The sequence below is a fragment of the Biomphalaria glabrata genome, chromosome 5 (genome assembly GCF_947242115.1).
Source record: "Biomphalaria glabrata chromosome 5, xgBioGlab47.1, whole genome shotgun sequence".
Taxonomy (NCBI): Eukaryota; Metazoa; Mollusca; class Gastropoda; family Planorbidae; genus Biomphalaria; species Biomphalaria glabrata.
The window spans coordinates 42100634-42114567 of record NC_074715.1 but is presented as its reverse complement, the minus strand read 5'-3'; the positions used below and the strand labels follow the sequence as shown (position 1 = coordinate 42114567).

The window sequence follows — 13934 nt, the reverse complement described above, 5'->3', positions numbered from 1 at the left end:
TCAGAGACATCGCCTTAACAGTCTTGTATTGCTACTGCTTTCCCTCCCACGGGGATAGCATCGTCTAAAACACAGTCACTACTTGTAAGACAGTCACTACTTGTAAGACAGTCAGTGACTAGATAGTTTCAGGAGCTTGGGATATAGATGTACACTTGACCAGAAGCTAATTTATCGCTTTACACTTTCATAGAAGGTTAAGACAAAGTATAAATAGAAACACTAGTAACTGTTAACATTTATTCTGCAAATTAATAGCGTGCTTTTGCTGTATGCCTTTAATTATCCCTCTTTTGAGAGAGAGAGAGAGGGGGGGGATAAGAAAAATGTAGTAGCACGAAATAATACTTAAACGACAAAGAGAGACAGATAGAGAGAGAAAGAGAGAGAGAGAGAGAGAGAGAGAGAGAGAGAGGAAGAGAGATTGAAAAATATCTTTTATTTTATTTTACTTTAGTTCTTGAATATTTATATCTAGACCTACTTTTATTTACAATATCCTTGAGAGGGGATAAAACAAATGCGGAAGAAGACGTAGAGAGGTAGAGGGAGGGGGGGGGGAGAAAAAGAGAGAGACAGAGAGGGAGGGAGAGGGAGAGAGAGAGGCGAAGAAAAAAAATACTTTATTTAACTCTTTTAACTCTAGGCTAGATCTATAATATCTAGATCTACTTTTGTTTACAATTAGCAGGTTATTTAACACATGTCCAAATCGATGTAGTTTAGCTTTGTTATTTTCTTGTAATCTCTTTCTTAATAAGTCTTGATATTCTTATTTTGTGTTCGTAACATGGAATTCTAACTGAAACATTCTCAAATGTATTACATCGTTCTCAAATGTATTTGTAACAGCACCGGAAGTGGCCGTGTGTGAAAGAAGACAGATTGAATTATAACACCTAGACAACTGGTAAAGGTTCGAACCTTCAACCCCAAAATAACATCTAAGGATGTGTCTGTTATTACATCTTCGTGTTCACACAATTCCACGCATGGCCGTATCCCCAGGTGACGTAATAGGATTGCGTAATAAGATGAAGTTTAGAATCAAATGAACCACAAAATATTTGAGATGTTCACACGAAAGTAAATAATAGCAAAGACTCGAAATTGAACTTCAAAACTGTCAACTAGATAAAAGTAACAATCGTAACAGCTTAGTAAATGTAACTCTACAGCTTAGCAAATGTAACTTTACAGCTTAGCAAATGTAACTTTACAGCTTAGCAAATGTAACTTTACAGCTTAGCAAATGTAACTCTACAGCTTAGCAAATGTAACTTTACAATGCTAAGACGTGCACACACATTATTAACTAATGTTTATTTTAACAATGTATCAACTTTCCTGTACTTTGTACACCGCAGATACATCAAAAAGCTTGCTGTAGGTTTTCCCCAAGAATGAAAATCTCCTAACTAGCACTTACGAACGGTATTGTATGTGGGGGGGGGGGGGGAGCAAACAAACACTGAATTGAGCGAAAAATAAAATAAATAAAATAATAATTAACTTATGGTCTTTTTTTTTCTTAAACTGATGCGCGTATGTGATTTATTAAGAACCGCATATAATGAACAGATTGTTAGAAACGGTTCATGGCACTGTTAAAAGTGTTAGCACACTAAGATTGTTTTTCTAAACACTATTACATATATTTATGAATTTCAAATATTTGTTTTTTTATACTAGTAATAGAAGAAAAAAAAAACGCTTTATTTATGTTGAGCCGTACAAAAGTGGTCATTATCGTATTTCTATAAACGAACTATATAGATTATATAATCACATATTACATGTAAACTATGTACATTTATAAACTTTAATCGCTATTTCATGCAACTAGAAACAAAATGTTACATTGGTGTCAGAAAGTGTCTCCTGTTTCAAACATGTCTTAATGTGTTGCTCTGAAGATGTCATGAATTTTTTTTTTGCCATGCGTATGCATTAGGCCCCGCTCATCTTTCTCCCCCCTCTCCCCTCGCCCTTCGCTCGTTCTATCTGAACGATTGTCGTGGGAATGATTGATTGATCATCGCGGACAAGGATTTGGGACATGGAAGAAACGAGAGAGGGAAGATTGAGATTTAGACTTGAGAGGGGGGGGGAGGTCATGAACACCGGGGCTGCAACAGAGAGTATTCTAGCGTCTCCTGTCTTCTCATTTCCGAGAATCACACAAAAAATATTGGACATGGGGTTTCTCGAAGACAATGTTATTATACTACGAGACTAACTGGTGCCTTGAACCACAGGGATTCTCACATTTTGAACTAAACGAGAACATTTTTAAAAACAGAAATGCTTTAATTTGATTTTCATTAGCTAAACGTTGAAGCTAATATTTTTAGTTTCAGACATTTTTATTTTTCTAAACTTTTCTTTACAACAAATTCATTTGATAATGTAATAGTGGTTTTTTTTTTCTTTGTGTTTTTTTTTTAATGTAGAGACTTAAGCCCAGATTAGACTCTTCCAGAAGTAGTGTTTTTTGCCTTCAATAACTTAATGAGTAATTATAGGCTTGGCTACATCGTATGGCCATTTAAAAGGAAAAAGATCTTCGGGGCATCACTCGCTCAAGATTGTCATTCTGTTGGTTCTAAAGACTCTCCAACCTTTCTGAACATTCTCCGAGACTGTCAGACTAAATGTCCATGTCGCTGAAAGTGAAAGTAGACACACACGGAAGTTTGTCTCCATGGTAACACTATTTTTTTTTTGGTATTATCCAAACTCATCGTCATCTCGTCCGTCCGTCTATCCATCCATCCATCTAAACTTTCAATACCCTAGTCCTACAGCACCACTTTTAAAAATCTCTCGGCCAGGAAGTAGTTGCTGCTAAATCTAGTCCTGGGAAACTTGATAAGCATGACGTGAGCACAGGTTTAATTGCTGCTGATTTTCTGTCAGCGAGTCAAAGAGCGCTGTTTATTTTTACGCCAGCCCTACGTCCTGAAACTATCGATTTATTTACTATTTATTCTGGTGACTGCCGCACCATGCTATCGGGCGTCGCTCGTTACTCTCAGATTTCTACGATAGAATAGCTAGTGAGATCAGACCCTGTCGCATTTAAAACACTCTACGATAGAATAGCTAGTGAGATCTGTGTCTGTCGCATTTAAAACACTCTATGATAGAATAGCTAGTGAGATCTGTCCCTGTCGCATTTAAAACACTCTACGATAGAATAGCTAGTGAGATCAGACCCTGTCGCATTTAAAACACTCTACGATAGAATAGCTAGTGAGATCTGTGCCTGTCGCATTTAAAACACTCTACGATAGAATAGCTAGTGAGATCTGTGCCTGTCGCATTTAAAACACTCTACGATAGAATAGCTAGTGAGATCTGTGCCTGTCGCATTTAAAACACTCTACGATAGAATAGCTAGTGAGATCTGTGCCTGTCGCATTTAAAACACTCTACGATAGAATAGCTAGTGAGATCTGTGTCTGTCGCATTTAAAACACTCTACGATAGAATAGCTAGTGAGATCTGTCCCTGTCGCATTTAAAACACTCTACGATAGAATAGCTAGTGAGATCAGACCCTGTCGCATTTAAAACACTATGATAGAATAGCTAGTGAGATCTGGCCCTGTCGTATTTAAAACACTTTACGATAGAATTGCTATTTTAGCGAGATCTGTGCCTGTCGCATTTAAAACATTAGTGAGCTGTTTTAAGACGCACAGGAAACACAATATAAATACCGAATTAAAATATTCCTCGCCTTCATACAGGTTTAAAATCGAGACTTAAACATAGCAGTGTTTCATCATTACCTAGATCTATATGAAATATACAGTTGACACAGGTGTTACGCCACATTGAAAACATTACATGGAAATAGAGGCTGTCATTGACGCAGACGTGAACAAAGTGCCAAGGCAAGCTGTAGATGTCGAGCGACACATTCACGTGAAAGTTTAAAATTGAAAATTCATATCCTGTAGAACACCGCAGTACTCACGGAGAGTACAAAGTCGCATGTTATATCTACACCTACACCAACTATGTCGCTAGATATCAAAGTTCATTTGACTAAAACTGCTCCGTTCAATAACACACGAGAAGAAACTGAACTCTCTTATACCATGATCCCAGAACAAGATTTATTTTCAAACTAAATGTCATACTTATTAATAATTCAAAAACCCGTCAACGGAGATTGGCTCAGTAATGATGATAACGGCAGTGAAGTCGCTCAATTCAGATTAGTTCAATATATTTTTTTATAAAGATATTGTTGAGATACAATGTCGCTATTGTGAAAAAGATAGTGTGTTTTTTTTAATTTAAAAAATATCACAATTAATAAATCGTTTGTTTAAAGTGTTTGGCTGAAGGATTGCTGTATCAACAAATGTTGATCTAGATCAATCATCATCATTGGTTTAAGATAGAAAGATGTTCCGTGTTGTAGTTCGCACATATCACTTCACGCAGATGATTCACTTTCAAACATTTTTTAATCAGATGAAAACTATGTGAATATTCTAGGCCAACAAATGCTTATCATTATTCATTTATCATGAAAAGAGTTGAATCTGTATCTGTATAATATCAAAATATTTTATGACAGCCTGGTCGTGTGGTATGAGCTTCGGAGTATCGCCATGATGATCCTGAGTTCGATTCTTGCTGTCCGTCATCTCCAACTTTATACAAGGACAAGGTTGGAAACTTGTTCACCAAACTCTAGCTTCATTTACAGATCTGGGAGTTTAAAACTTTAGCTCCATTTACAGATCTGGGAGTTTAAAACTCTAGCTCCATTTACAGATCTGGGTTTTTAAAATATTGTCTTGAAGAACAAAGCTAGAAAATCTAGTTTTAATGTTGATGAAATGACTCAAAGACTTCCTATCAAGGAGCCGACAACGTGTAATTTGTAGCACTTTTAATAGTTACAGTAAGATCTAGATCTAGTCTAGAAATGGTTTGTTTTTTTGTAAAAGTGTTTTAAGCACAAAGAAGTAGAATCTATCATTCATTAAATTAATTATTATGCACTAAAACCATTCTTGTTTGATTAATTCTATTAAAACAACAAACTTGACACTTAAACTGGTCTTACCTTTATTGTAAGAAATGTTTAAAATTCCAAATAAACAGTTTCAATATATCCAAAAATGAAAATAAACACAAGATTTTTACATCCAATTCACAGTTCACTGTATACGTTCATACAATACATTGTAGGATTATATCCACAGTAGGAAAGAATGACACTCCGTAGACCATCCAGTTAGGACTCCTAGCACATGGACGAGCTCTAGAACTGAATTGTGTTGGAATTTGTTGTATGTCCAACTTGTAAACAAGAGGACAAGCTAACGGTTCACACGTAAAGGCCTTCCCTCGACGTGCGCGCATACACCGCCTTTTCTCCTGGTCGACCGTAAGCGAAATGACTCGCTAGTTGACAGTATTTATGACGACGGGAGGGGGGTGTAGAAGGATGGGGGTGGGGAGAGCGGAGTATGGTGATGGGGGGTACCTTCACACACAACACGTCCGTAATGAGCACCGCTACTCACGACCTGCTTCGTCTTCTTTTGATTCGTCTTCTTTCTCTCGCACACGGCGCTTAGGTTGAAAAAAAATATCATACAAGAAAAATTCCGGTCCTTAGAGTCCACCTTTCTACCCCCATTCGTGCTATGTACTCTGTCTCCACTCACTCACTCTCTCTCTCTCGTCCCCTGCGTCACTCTGTAATCTGTGGCGAGCAATGGCACGCACGCGCGCTGGCGAAGAGATTTTTTTCCCCATAGGCGCTCACGATATGCGAGTCTTTTTTTTTTTTTTTTTACTCACATTAATACGGAATCTGAATAGCAGAGGTGTGGAGCGAGGTTAAGGTGCTAAGAGGTAAGAGAGGGGTTCCCCATTACTAACTACGCCTTCAGCATAGTCGTGTTTTCGGTTGTTGTTTTTTTCTTGCGCTTAGTTCTGAATGGTATCCTTGAATATTTCACAAGGGATGAGCTCAATACTTCAGGCTAATGTAGGAAAACAAGGGGCGGGGCTATCACGTAGAATGGTGAGAGGTCACGGTCGAAAGTTCATTGTCAAAAACACGGCAAGAGGTGACGCGGTGCATGTGGATGGGGGTGGAAGTGGATGTGGTCACTCAGGCAGAACTAAAGACTTCAAGGTGACTACGGCGTCGGCTCATCGGAATGTTCATTGACATGGCGGCTACAGCAACGAGAGACAAGGTGATGGAGAACAGTGCAGGAGGTCTCAAAAGATCCCAACTATTTGTTGTATTCAATAAATGTCAATTTAAAAAAAAAAAAGTGATGCGTCTCGGTTTACTGTGTGACACTTCTATTGTTGTAATTTAACTAAGATCTGAATAGTTGAACTAAAACATTCCATCCATCTGTAACACTGAAGACTTTTTTTTACCCATTTACTTCTGATGTCTAGCGTTGTACTTAAGACAATTCAATGCATCGCGTAGGATTTAGGTCTCTACAGATAGAACGTCTCAGCACTAGTGTTTTATAGTAATGAATTAATTACCTTGGTAATAATACTTATATAAACCAATTTACTAGATCTTCATATGAAGATTATCTTTTTTTTTCAGATTCAAATACACTATTTTGTATTAGCTATTATTTACAATAGATTTTATCCTTGAAGAATGAACGTTAAATGAAGGCAAGAATTGCACATCACCGTAGCTTCTTGACCCGTGTATGTTTCAGCGTAGCCCGACAGGGGCTGCCATACAAGTGAAAGCAAAGGGAAGAAACTAGGGATATCGAATGGGAAAATTTTTATTTGCGGAGTAAATGTTCTTGAATCGACAATTTATTAATAAGCGTTGCTTTCACACGGATATATATATATATATATATATATAAATATATATATTATATATTGAATAATTAAAAAAAGAATTATGCGAATCCTACAAGAACAATGATTATAACAGAAAGAAAGGCGAAGTGGACACAAGAGACTAAGCGTGATTCGTCAGTTCGAACAAAAACTTGAACAAGACATTTTCATTTGTAAAGTTAGACTTATGATATGACTAGTAAAGTTAGACTTATGATATGACTAGTAAAGTTAGACTTATGACATGACCAGTAAAGTTAGACTTATGACATGGCTAGTAAAGTTAGACTTATGACATGACCAGTAAAGTTAGACTTATGATATGGCTAGTAAAGTTAGACTTATGATATGACTAGTAAAGTTAGACTTATGACATGACCAGTAAAGTTAGACTTATGACATATCTAGTAAAGTTAGACTTATGATATGACTAGTAAAGTTAGACTTATGACATGACCAGTAAAGTTAGACTTATGACATGACTAGTAAAGTCAGACTTATGACATGACCAGTAAAGTCAGACTTATGACATGACCAGTAAAGTTAGACTTATGACATGACCAGTAAAGTTAGACTTATGACATGACCAGTAAAGTTAGACTTATGACATGACCAGTAAAGTCAGACTTATGACATGACCAGTAAAGTCAGACTTATGACATGACCAGTAAAGTCAGACTTATGACATGACCAGTAAAGTCAGACTTATGACATGACCAGTAAAGTTAGACTTAGTACATGACTTGTTACCTAACGACCAGGTCGCCATCCATTTTAAGTATGTGCTCCTTAACAAAGTTCCCAGACGATTCGGTTTGCCCTGTTCTCGGAAAGTTCAAACAGAAATTATTTTAGAGAAATTAACAACATGTGGAATAACTTTTTAATTTGAATGTCAAAAAAATTTTTAAAAAAATAAAAAGAGAGAGAGAGAGAAATCATTATCGACTTCTCAAGGGAAAAGAATTAAAAAACTAATATTGTTTCAGTATTTGGAGAAAGCAATGAAAAAAATGGAATGGTTCAAAACTTTAAAGTACTTCAACACCAAAAGACAACAAAGAAAAAGTACTAGTAAGAAGTATGTATCAATGTATTGTTGACATTGTTGTATACTTTATAAAAACCGCCTTGTCAATGTTTGACTATACTCATATCTGTAGTATTTTAAGTTTCAGCATCTTTGCCTGTTTTTGAAATTTCAACTTATTTCAAAATAAGAAAAAAAAAAAGATAAACTCCTAATTGCTGCAAGTAAAATCAACGGCAAAAACAACGCAGTAGGACATATATTTGACTAAAAAAATACTAACAAAGCTCTAAGCATAAAAACAAAATCTGGTCCAAGGATTTTAACATTTGACCATCACAAAGGAGAAGTAAGACATCCATCACAAGAACAATTAGACGGCAAGAACTCTTTTTCTACTTCGGCTATTAAATCAGTAAACAAACTGTAGCTTAATGTTGTCAATTTAACACTCAATGTTAAAGAGAAACTGAAAAACTTGTGTGCTTTGGTATAATTTGTTTGCTCTAATAATGTATTGTTATGTGGTAATTATCAATAGTAAAACCAATACCATCATTTAGCATCACATAATCATTTACCATCACAACCATCATAATTTTCGCTCTAATGGAGAAATGCACTGCAATTTCCAACTGTTTGGCTAATTTAATAGATTTTATTTTTTTTCTATTATAGATACTTAAAACTATTGCAATTTTTCGGAAGGAAAATTAAAGGTTAATCAAATTTTCAATAGCTTTTAGTTATTGTTTTTTTTAATATTAACATTACGGACAGACAGACTGACAGACAAAACGCACAAAAAATTAACTGATTATCTCGACGGTTCCTGGTTCATACCCTGCTCGCTGTCATCCTCCGTCGTCCAGCGAGAAGTTAATTATTTTTAACTCAGAAGGAACACCCGAAACACAGAAAGCATAACGGCAAATGAATTTTGAAACATTATTACTTTTGACCATCAAAATAAAATCACGTCTTGAATATTCCTTGCGAATAAGTGGATCCGACAGAAATCCTACTTCGACGCGGGCCGCTTCTGAGTTTGTGTGATAACGCAAACTCTTTTTGTAATCTTGTTAATTTTTGTTGTTATTAAGCGCAACTTTCATGCTTGTAGCACGCTCAGTGCGTTATGGTCCAATCACTTTTGTGGACAAGTTGGGAGAAGAAGGGTATCTGGGAGAAGGATTCCATGCTGCCTTTTCAAAAGCTATTTAAAACAACTGTTTCTAAGTCTAAATTCGAACTCGAAGTCGTTCGCATCCACGACGGAAGGCTGACTTGTTTGCCACCGAGCTATTCAAGTACTTATAAAAGTAAAAGGTTTTATAGTCTTAAAAAAGTCTATAGATCAAAATATTACCAAATGACCTAATTATGTGTACAAGGCTTATCTCCCCTTAACTTAGTCCATTTTCTATATAAAACACAATTAACTAATTACGACTAATTGATTAATTAATTGGTTAATTTTTTATTGATCCATATGTTGTTAAGGACAAAGTTTCAACTTGCTCACAGGATGGTAAGTGTGAGAAAACAAGGTGTGTACAAGATTCCAACTGAGTCAGAGGGTGAGATGAAACAAACTTTGAAACAAAAACGTAAAGCATTTCATTTCCCTTAACAGTGTCAACTACAAAGTCTCCATATACCATTTGCTATGGCAGGTGTACGGAAGTATCACTATATGAATGGAAATATGTTTTATAATTCTAATGTTAGAAATAAAATAATAATATTTCATCTTTTGCACTCCCAGGGTCGAGCTTCGTAACAGAGAAACAAAAAAAATTCATTGTAGCCCCTTTAACAGTGTCCTCTGAAAAATTTTCTGGTCATGTGGCAGGTCTGCAGCAGTACCACCCTCTGACAGGCAACTAAAATATTCTTAGGAATGTTAAGGGTCTTGTATATGAGATCAGTTGTCATTATTACCTCGGTTGATAGAACTATAGAATGTATTGCTATTTTTAGGCAATTTCTATAACTTCCTATATCTATAAGCTTAGGTTCCAATATTTTTTCCCCATTCCAGTTTTCTTTATACTGTGGGATAGTGGTATGGCAATGTCAATGAAGGGCGCGGATTTTTTCTTTTTTTTTTTTTTTTTGTTAATAAACAGTATTTTTTTTTTTTTTACTAAAGAAAGAAATCCTAATTTGGATGCATAACTTTGAACTAGAGTTGTGTTGACTGGTAACACAATTCATGGGGAAAAAATATGAAAAGTTAGCTCTAGTTCTCTCTCGCTCAACCTATATACATAAAAAGAGAGAGACAGATAGAGTGACAGATAAGCAAACGGACACATAGACAGACAAACAGACAGACAGACATGAAGGCAGGCAAATAGAACAACAGACAGACAGAAAACAGACAGACAGGCAGACTGAGAGACTGACAGACGGGAAGGCAGGTAGTTAGAAAGACAAACAGAAAATGGACAGACAGACAGACAGACGGACAGAAAACAGGGAGGGAGAGAGGACTAGCAAACTGGTTATTAAAGAAACAAAAACAGAATGTAAGATGAATATTATTTTCCTTCTTTTGATCTTCCCCCCAGGATCTTAGTGAGGGAGAGACAAAAAACATGACTTCCGTTAGCCTCAGCTTCCTGGCCTTTCTCTTTGTCCATCACCAGGACTGGACACAATCTTCTTTACCTTGACAGGTAACTCTTAGTCTTGATCATTCATCACAGGCTGACCCCAAGGGGCCGACATCATCCGTGGGCCAAGAACACCGTTGTTTCCAACGCAGCCTTCATTGTCCCTGCCGTGATGGTCGGGCCCCCCGACAACAAAAGCTAATAACGCGAAGGCTGTCAATGGGAGACAAATCTGTCAGGTCGGCGCCCCTTTTCTCCCACCCCGCTCACGGTTCCACAAGGTGCCAACTCCCTATCTCCGTTTCTCGCAAATAGGTGACTTTAGCGCTAGCCCCGGTGAACCAGGAAAATGGGCGGTGTGTCATCCTTTGGCGATCAAGGGCCAGAGTGATCCAAGACTCCTCTTTTTATATTTTTTTTCATCTCAGTACAGCATCGGGAGGATTTCCCAAGAGGTTTGAAAGGTCGTGATAACGTGTTTAGTAAAAGGGAGAAAAAAAACAACATTAGCTCTTGACTGTAATGACTTTTACCTGGGTCTTGTGTTTGTATTGTTATGTTTTCATTGAGACACAGGTCTCACTGGATGTCGAGAGGCAGGAACCGTAAGGACACAGCACCGAGATTAAATAGAGACAAAGATGGAGAGAACGTCGAAGATGAGATTAAAAGAGATTAAAAGATAAAGACTAAGAGATAGAGAGATGGAAAAGGGAGAGGAAGAGAGAAGGGAAAAGAGAGAGATTGATAAAGAGAACGAAAGATAGAGAGAATTAAAGAGAAAGAAGAGAGAGACAGAGCGTGAGAGAGATTAGGACTAAGAAGCAGTAGGCTAGATACTATATATATTAGTTATAAGTTCTCAGTAAATAGAAAGGGAAGAGGGGAGATATGTATTTAAGGAAGTGTGGTCGAGAGGCCAAGTACGCTTGAACTTGGCTTGGCTTAGCTACATATGAGGGGGGCTCGAGGTTCGACACCCGACTAGAGCAGAGTTGTGTTTACTGAGCGCCTAAAGGCAGCACGGAAAACCTTCTCCCAGATACCGCCTCCCCCAATTGTCCACAAATGAGATTGGATCATAGCGCTCTGAGCATGCTAAAAGCATGAAAGTAGCGCTATATAAAGGCTATAATTTAATTTAATTTAATGTATCACTAAGCTTTTACTAAACCCACATGTTTCAGAAGTTCAATAAGCCATTGGACAATTACCTAGGACACCAACCAGGGACTGGCCCAAAGTAAATATCAAATCTAAAATATACGCGTGAAAATCATTTTTGGTTTCTGTCTCTAGCTGTTTCATCTCTTTCGCTTTTTGCTTACTAAAAGATTTTTTTTTGAATGATCACATGACCATTCTACCCAATAGCTCATCACTTCTTAGACTTTAAAATCGCGTAAAATAAATTTCGTTTTTTACTCACCAATGAAAAGAAACTCAACCCTAAGCTGAAGAAAAAGTTCATTTTTACAAAGCTCACTCTGTCTGTCTGTTTGTCTGTCTATCTGGCAAAAAGTTTCTACACGTTATTTCTCCCACACCCAGTCTCGGATTTAAGCCGAAATTGTGCACAATTATTTCTTTTACCTGACCACACAAGAATCAATAAAAAATTAACCAATTAGTTAATTAACTACTGGTAATTAATTATTTTGTTTGGTATCTTGAACAATAGAAAGAAATCGTAGTTTACATATGTGGTGGTATAAGTTGAATTAGTTCCCTTGAGGACTCTTGAAACCTGGGTGAACATTTTTGAATGCATTTAAAAAACGATCATGTAAACATTCATCAAGATACCCCCTCTTCCCTCCCCCTTTCACAACTGGTCCAGACAAGTGATAGAATCATAGCGTATTGAGATAGATAAAGGTTAAACAAAAACAATAGACCTCATTCACCAATCGTAAACAAACAACATTTAGCCAGGTGATAATATTGATAAAACAACGAAAAACAAAAACGTATCACGTGATAGCCACTGTGTATTACGTAATTTGTATAGAAGAGATAGAGAATCACGTGGCTAAATGGCGTTTGTTTACGATTGGTGAATGAGGTCCATTGGTAAAAATATTTCTAATCGCAAAGATTTATCAAGTGTAAGTCATAAGTAGATGTAATAATATGGGTGATCCAAACCAATTGATACAATTACACTCAATATAAGCTTTGCCTTTTGACGTATCGTTTTTGTGTGTGTTTTTCTTTGTTTTTAATGCACACAGATATTGTTATCACCAAATCCTTAGTTTTCTATATTTTCAGCTAATAAACTGAACTAACATTACCTTTAGTAAGTTAAACATTGCCTTCCTATTCTATAATAAGTTCAATTGTTAGTTTAAAGAAATTTACAGTTTCCATTTTTGTTAATGGCCAAAATAAATGAATACCAATAATACTAAAAAAAAAAAAAAAATTTAAAAAAGAGCCAAAAACAGCTGACGATGAAGAATGTAAAAAGAGAAAGCCTTTAGGCTTTTTTCTCTTCCCTTCTAAATACATCCACCAACCCACTAAGTGTGAGATATCACCCATACAATGCAATGTAAACATTCTTTATTTTTACAAAATCTCTGTAACAGTTATAGAGTCAAGACAGCTTCAACTTAAGCCTTAAACTATTTCGTTGTTTTTTTTTTTGGTGTCTCTTTCAGACCTAGCGATCTCTGGGGCAGATAACGTAAAGGTCATCTGTTTTAGTGGCTCACGGTTTATGAGGGTGTCAAGTGGTCAGCAAAACGACCGACCGCCTTTACTTTTCCCCAGCTAATGCCAGGTACCAATGGAGTTGTTTCTGTGTCCGGTGGATAAAATACGAAGTATTAATAAGCTATGTAGTTTTAAAATCATGCAATATATTTTGTGCACTTTTAATATCAGTAGAATCAAATTTCTAAACAAGCTTCTAGTACAAAGTCATTTTTATTATTCAGTTAGCATCAGTGACCTTTTAACACTAGCGTCCTTGACATTGTTTTCGTTTTCTTTATTATTTCAAACTCCCGCACAATCTTCCTCTTCGTTTTCTTGGGATTTTAGGTTCCATTATACCACCACTACATTACCCCATATCGCTCTCTCTTTGTTGGTCTTTCTTACAATATTTCGCTGGTTATAAACGTAGATTATGTGATTCACATGCAGTTTGGAAATAATCTTGACACAAAGGACGTGTGTTCCAGGTCGGGGCGTTATAGGGTGGAAAAATCGTACAAACAAGTATTTTGAAAAAAAAAAAAAATTCTCCTTTCGATTTAGCCTGTGGGTGAAACAAGATGGGATAATTTTGTTTTGAAAGTCTGTAGGGTAACATCCCCTGACAAAAGTGATTATGTCGTCGACGTTGAATGTTGACAGAATCGTTCAGGATCATATTTTCAGAAAGGAACCGGAGATTTC

At 36.5% G+C, this 13934-nt stretch overlaps 1 protein-coding gene across 1 annotated transcript in view; it reads right to left on the bottom strand.

The window, feature by feature from the left end:
- The window catches only part of LOC106062903 (uncharacterized), a 327773-nt gene extending 322052 nt beyond the window's left edge, over positions 1-5721 (bottom strand). The window contains exon 1 of the mRNA XM_056030660.1: positions 5092-5721. The gene's annotated coding sequence lies outside the window, so the exon portion shown is untranslated. The remainder of the gene's footprint in view (positions 1-5091) is intronic.
- Positions 5722-13934: the final 8213 nt, after the last annotated feature.